Here is a 7,460-nt window from a genome sequence, read left to right as displayed (position 1 = left end):
TGTATTTTCTGGAGAAATTTAATAATTTCTCTTTAGTTTATCAGCATGAAAATACTAAAACCTTGTCCTTCTGTCTCTTAAATTCATCTTTCTTGCTTAAGAAATTTTGAACATCTTTGAAAAATTCTAGGAAATGCTAGAGTTATATCTAGTAATTTATTTAATTAAATTAGATTCTGATTAGAGCATCTGCTAAGAATATTAAATATAAAATCTGTTAGGTACTTTCTTTTTATAAATGGTATATTGGTAATTTCATAATCAAGGAAAGAGAAAACTCTGATACTAACTCATAAGTTAATTGACACAAAAAATGGTAGTGAAATTAACATTGCTGAAATATCAAGTTTAAAATTTGCTCTGTCTTATTCTATCTGGTATCAGTGTGACTATTTCACAGCAATTTAAGTCTACAACTTGAAGGTACCCTGGTTTATTGTGGTGCTCGTAATAATTTAAACATTAAGTTGACTGTTTAGTGTGTAGTAGCTGTTGCTAATGAAGTTATTGAGTTAGTCTTCAGAAATTTTCCAAAAAAGTTACATAATAACACATACCTATCTGCTTGCAATTGGTGAAATATTTACTATTTTCAGTCTTGACAGCAGAAGAGTCAATTGTCAATTTCTCCCTTATTAATTCCACCTGTGAATCACCATTGTCATGCATTTGCTCCTTAAAAGATGAATAATTAAAGAAAACAAATAATATTTGCCAGAGAAAATAGATAGCATGTAGTCTCCCTGTGACGATTTTGATTTAGGTTTCACATGCTGATAAAGTCAGTACATTGATCAAAAGCAGATAATACAAGGTCAAGTTTTCTGCATGGCAGTCTTTCAAAGATTTGCAAATGATCTTCATGCAGGAACCTTTTTCCTTCTTCTTGCCTATGTCTTAGTGTGCCTATATTTGGTTCTTTAGACAATCTTAACCTTTATTAAGCACCATAAGATCCTATTAGATTTTTTTTACAAGTCCTTAGCTCTTTCAGTATTCCCTCAAATACATAACTCTTAGCCACAGTAAAATAATTAATTTGTAAACATCCTATAGTTTGTCAATATTCATTTTAAATTATTACCCCAGAGTCACCAAGTATTTCATGAATTATTCAATCAGAGCCCCCCCCCCCAAAAAAAAACAACAAAAACAAAGAAGAGAGATTAAGGTTTTTCTCTTCTACATAAGATAACTGACATTTCATTTACTATAAATACAATCCAATGGTTGATAAAGACTTGAAAAAAAACAATTTATTTATTATCCACAACTATATATTTGTGTTTATATATATATATATATATAATTCTTTATATTTCAAAAGTATCTCATATTCTTCCATGCATAGACTTCAGTGGTTCAATAAACATTTGTCAATATTTAAGTAATTGAAACAACAAACAACAATTCATACCAAAGTTCATTTATAATTCCACCACACTTTAGTACCAAATTCCAAGCAGTAACTTTTTAACTATTTTTTCCCTGAGTAAATCATACTTTGCACTTAAAGATGTAAAGCATTCATGTCTTAAGTGAGATCAGAACTGCCTCTATGGATTAAATAAAATGAAATTTATTTTTTATAAATACTAGTTTATTTCAAAAATACAAAAATATAAATATACATTTATAAAAATATGAATGAATTAACACAAAGACATTCTTCAACTAAATAAATATGGCAGTAGCAGTCATTCCTATTTCATCAGCGATATATAATTTCTATATTATTTTACAAAGCATTTGCACAATGTTTAATTTAATAGTAAAGGTGACTGAAAGTCAGTTAAGAAAGCATTTATAAAGTTTTCATACCTGAGAAAAGGCACAAAAAGCCTTTTAAATATTTTTATTGATTATTAATGTGATATAATTTCCTTCCAAGGTTATTAGGCAAAGAGGGTGAACTGGTTATTATTATTGCTTTATAATATATATCATTCATATTCATTCACGGAAACTTACTGGTTAAGCAAACCCTTACTAAGACAACACTTACGTATTGTTTGTAATTTCAATTTTTGAAAAAATTCCTCCAAGGAGGAGAATGCAGGCCACTCATTCTAGTAACGAAGACAGTTCCACTAATATTAAGTAATATGCTTAGTCTCGGTCACTTTCATCACCCCCATACATATCAGCCAGTTTTTTAAAACGAGGACCCCAGTCGCTGAGGTAATCATAATCCTGGTTACAATCAGCTGTGAGGGATTCTAAGGAACTGAGTGAATCCGCTATGGAATCATTCCCTTCATAGGCATACGTTGCTAGTGAATCATAAGGAGGTGCACTTGGGTCTGAGTCGTTTTCTTTCTATCTTCGATGGATAAAATCTTGTACATCAATATTTTCCCACAGGGGTACAGTCCTCCTTATCTGAAAAATAGTTTCAGGCATTACATCTCTTCTAAGTTTATTGTCTTCTCTTGCTTCTGGATTCCTTAACGTGCCAATATCTTCTTTCCCACCGCCTTCATCATTGTATGTCACAATATTGTCGCGGACATCACCCTTTGAAATTATGAGAGGTTCCTTTTTTCTTTGTCTCGTCAATGCAGCAAACAGCATGACTAAAACTATTTTAAAACATGAGAAAATAGTGAGGTTTTATGATGCGAGGTAAAACAGCATGCATACTTCAGCGTGTGGAAGTTTGTGAGACTGATTGGCAGGAGGAGTATTCTGTACAAGCACAGAGTGCCTTGGGCCAATGAATGGATGCAGTAAATTGATAAAAAGCAGATAAGACAAGGTCAATTTATTTTTAAGTTCTGTGGGCCTCTGATATTGAAAAATATTGTTTAATTTGACACATCACTCCTTGAGAATGCACATATGATTCCAAATACAGACATGTTGAAGCACCAGGTCCTTTTATCTCAAGAGAATTTTTGCAACTATTGAATATTTTCTTAATGACCCAAGGCAATATATACAAATCATTTACTCATCTATAGATGAATATATGCTCATATTTGCATTATAGTCTTATATTATGTGTGTGTGTTTATAAGCACACATAAGAACATCAGTATGTATTAACTACTGATTTAATCCTATTCCAAATTTGGCCATTTTACTAAATCTTTAATTGATCTGGTTTTGAATGTCTGCTCAAAATTTGAAATAAATTCCAAATGCTACATTACAATAGTTAAGCTCAAGCATATCTTTAACTGGTACCTATCTTAAATATTATCATGACAGCTTAAATATTTTCTTGAGCAAGGACTTCCATGATTTAAAGAGTTGCATTCAAACTTTGAGACTAAATTGTTAATAGTATTCTCTCTACTTGTATGTTGTTATTATTTACATACTTTTGCTTTAAAGTTAACTGTGGACTTCACCATATAGTATACTGTATTATGTATAGCAAGAGAACTTGTACTTAAATTGTTATTTATTTGTTTGACAATGACTCTTTCTCAACAAATATATGCTATAGTCAATAAAATTCATTTTAAGAAAACAAAAAACTCCTTGTGATTTCCAAAATATATATCTTCATTGTTTTTTTTTTAAAGAAAGAGTGAGAGAGAGGGAGAGAGAGAGAGAGAGAGAGAGAGAGAGAGAGAGAGAGAGAAAATTTTAATATTTATTCTTTAGTATTTGGCAGACACAACATCTTTGTCTGTATGTGGTGCTGAGGATCGAACCTGGGCCGCACACATGCCAGATGAGCACGCTACCGCTTGAGCCACATCCCCAGCCCTATATCTTCTATTGTAAAGAGACCAACTTTGTAATTTTATGTATAAGTTACACAAGAACTAATGAATGAAAACTTCTCCAAAACATTTAAATATTACTTCAGATAAATAACAGCTACATTTACTTTAGTTGAGAGCAGTTAAATATATTGACAAAATTATTTGTTTCATTGTATAAGAAAATATTTTCTTAAAAATTACCATTCCTAGTTAATATAAAGACCTGTCCAATGTCATTTTTATATTGGCCAGCATGCTTTTCTTTGCTCTTCCTAATTAATAGACTTTTATAAAAATAATTAGAAGCATCTTAAGTTAACCTCATCAGAAAGAGCTTCAGGTGTTGAGTTCAGGATCATCTTGGAGACATTTTTTAAAAAATCATTATTTTGAAAAAATGAGATATATCTGTATTTGCTCCTATTAAAGGATAACATAAGATTAATTGAGTCCCACATAAATCTAACATCCATAAAATTGAGCCATAACTAGGAAAAAAACAGTTCTTTCTAATTTTAATATTTAAGGATAATTTTAAATTTCTTTAATTTTGGTAAATAGCATAATAATCATATAGTAAATTTATCTTAAAGTTTACCTATAAATGTTTACTGAAATTTGTAAGTAGATTTGAGAGACATTTTACAGTTTTCTTTTTCTCTTTTGGCAGAAAAAAATTATTTTCTTCATTTCCTATATTAAAATTAATAATTAAGGATATGGAATTGGAATTCAGATAAGCTAGGATAAAGAAAGATGAAAAATGTTTGAACACTTTTAGTAACCTGAAACTATAATTTAGCATTTTTTCCTTTCTTGCCATAGTAAATAATATTCAAAATTATAGTAGCAGCTTTTGTGACTATTAAACCAATAGAAATCACAGATACTTTATCTTGCATTTCAAGTATGACAGCTATCCTCAAACTATATTTAAACTTTCTCTACAAAGGAATAATTCAATAAGCAAACAAATTCTGATTTTTGCTTTTTTCTTGAAATTAGTTAGACATCTTATTTTCTTCTGATTCCTTCTTATAAAGTTATATATTTATAGACTCACTTATTTGCAGTACTATGAATTGAACCCAGGGCCTCAAGCATGCCACGCAAGCACTCTACTACTGAGCTACATCCCAGAGCTCTCAACTATTTAAATTGTTCTGAAAAAATTAAAAAGATTCATCAGACTGTCAAAGTGGTACTGGGAATGAAAACTTTTATAAAGCTCTGCCCTAAAGTTTTAATCATGCCCCCACCAGCATAGAGAGAAACTAAGGACTGCATTTCTTCAAAATTATCAGCACAGATGTGAAATATTTCCCATTCTGTCTTTCAAAGTGCTAACTTTTAACTATAGAAATGCAGTAACTATGTCTGGTCATTACTATAAAGACTTGAAATAACAGCAAGAATGTTTTAGTAATTTTGATAATGAAACCTGCATTACAAGCAATTTTAACTAAATGATACAAAATCATTCCATATTTAAGTAATACATTGGGAAGGTGAAAAATAAATATGTGTCTTCTATATTGCTCCAGGAAGAATGGTGACAGATTCTTATTTTTTCAGAATAATAATAAAAACTTTCTAGGATTTCTGCATAGCAAAATTTTTTAAAAAAATGTTTTAAATGATTTTTTTTGAATATCAGAATATTTGGTGGATGTTTTGTTCTATCATATGTGCATAAATAGCTTTGTGTGTGTACTACATTAATATAGAAAATTTATAAATTGCAATATATATATATATTTACCTCATTTTAAATTAGGAAAACTGTCTAAGCTATAAAATCAGTAAGAACTAAAGGGTAAACCAAATTTAAATCTCCACAGGGCTTCAAAAATATATTATAGAGGACCTGAACTTTCTAGAAGCAGGTGAGGATGGGAACTGCTCATGGTTATGGTGGCAGTGCCTGTGTTCTCATCTCGGAGACTTTTTTTTTTCTAGATAGTTGGATCATCTTAACTGAGACAAATGTTTTCTCCTCACTTTCATCAATCCCCCAGTGAAGTCCTGCAAGGATATCTGGCCAAAGGAATTTCATCCAGATAGCTTGAAAGGATTTGCAATAAAATGAAGCCAGCATATATGAGCATTAGAATATAAATTTGGCTTACTCTCTTGCCCTACGCATAAAAATTTTGGATGAATATTTGATGAAAATAATTTTTTGGAGTGTTTTGCAGTGAAACAACTGTTTAATTGAATTAAATCATTGTACTGTTAGTGTATGCTCAAATAAAACATTTGCTACTGGAGGCACAAATTTATTTAGAAAATATTGCATGGTAAGTATACCACAGGGTCACAGTGATATTTAAAAACTGAAATTTAACTTTTTAATTTGGTGCATTGCATCTCTATATAGAAAGTATTATGAGGAAAATGTCCTATTTTGACAACTTTTATAAATTTGCCAATTGTGTGGGTATGTACGTATGTATATGTATATCTATATAGATAATATGTATGTATTTGTTGGCATATATAAATATAAGTAAAAATATTTGTTAGTAATATTATTTGTAAAGATAAAACAATCTTCAGTTTTGAAAATAACAGAAAAGAGTATTCTAAAATAGACTCAACTATTTTAATGCCAGTATAAAAACACTTTCTGAAGAGTGATTTTGGCATGTTACATAACCATTCGGTAGAAGTATAAACATTTTACCTGATGAAGTTGATACAACGATTAGATCAGCTTATTAAATCAAATGCCCTTTGCAAAGTATCCATAATCAGAGAAATAACAGTTAATGCTATAAAATTTTGTAAAAATATGTATGTAGCCTTTGTTTTATATTTGTGTTTTTTACTTTTTTTTTTTAGTACATTGTAACTATACATGATAGTGGGGTACATTGTAACATAGATACCTGCAAATAACATAATTTATCCCATTTCCCTCCCAAGCACTTTCTCTGTTATTGACCTCTAGAAAACTTAAACTAACCACACAGATAAAAGCTAGAATTACTTTTTTTTTCTCATGGAAAAGCGAATTTTGATAAATGTTAAGATACTTCACCATTAGCTCTGGAGGAGAGTGTTACTTTGTGCACAATTCCTGGACAATGGAGGAGAGAATTATGGGTTCACTGAGCATTGAGAAGGGCATAGCTTACTGAGAAGTATGAGGACACACAGCAGGATGGCGATAAGAGCTCCTGTGCTCAGGTCTGCTGAGAGGACCAAGGCCTCTGCATTGCAAGATTGCATGTTCCCTTGATTGTCACAGGCACACACGCAAATAGTGAGTGTGCCAGTGCTGCTTTGAATAGGATAATCATTGTCAAAAATTAAAATTGGCAGTACGTAGGTGCTCATTTTGTTGCGGCTATACCCATCTTTGCGAGTCATAATTCCTGCTGTATTAACTGGGGGAGAAATTGAAAATATTTCACACTTTTGTTGTTTTCCATCTTAAGATTTCAAAGTTTTTGTTTTTAAAATTTTTTCTATTACCTTTATTGTCTACAATAGTGAAGTTTGGATTGAGAGGAAATTCTGGTACTGGCTCAAAGAAGAATTTGTGACCTTGGGGAGGGTCATCTTTGTCCATAACACTGACAGGCTGAATCAGCTGAAAGCAAAACAAATGCATATATTGAACAAAACAAAACTAAAAGTAGCCATCTTTTTTAATTAAAGAAATATTTTAAATCCATGCATTCATGCTTTGAATTTTGAGTTTGTCACTAAACTTAAGAAACAAAAAAGTCCTTT

General features: G+C 30.8%; 1 pseudogene; it reads right to left on the bottom strand.

The window, feature by feature from the left end:
- Positions 1-2,109: 2,109 nt before the first annotated feature.
- LOC143388394 (cadherin-9-like) overlaps positions 2,110-7,460 on the bottom strand; it is a 114,994-nt pseudogene continuing 109,643 nt past the window's right edge.

This window comes from Callospermophilus lateralis, unplaced genomic scaffold (assembly GCF_048772815.1).
Source record: "Callospermophilus lateralis isolate mCalLat2 unplaced genomic scaffold, mCalLat2.hap1 Scaffold_329, whole genome shotgun sequence".
In the NCBI taxonomy this organism is placed as follows: Eukaryota; Metazoa; Chordata; class Mammalia; order Rodentia; family Sciuridae; genus Callospermophilus; species Callospermophilus lateralis.
Note: the sequence above shows the minus strand (reverse complement) of the source record. Positions and strands in the feature narration are given on the sequence as shown.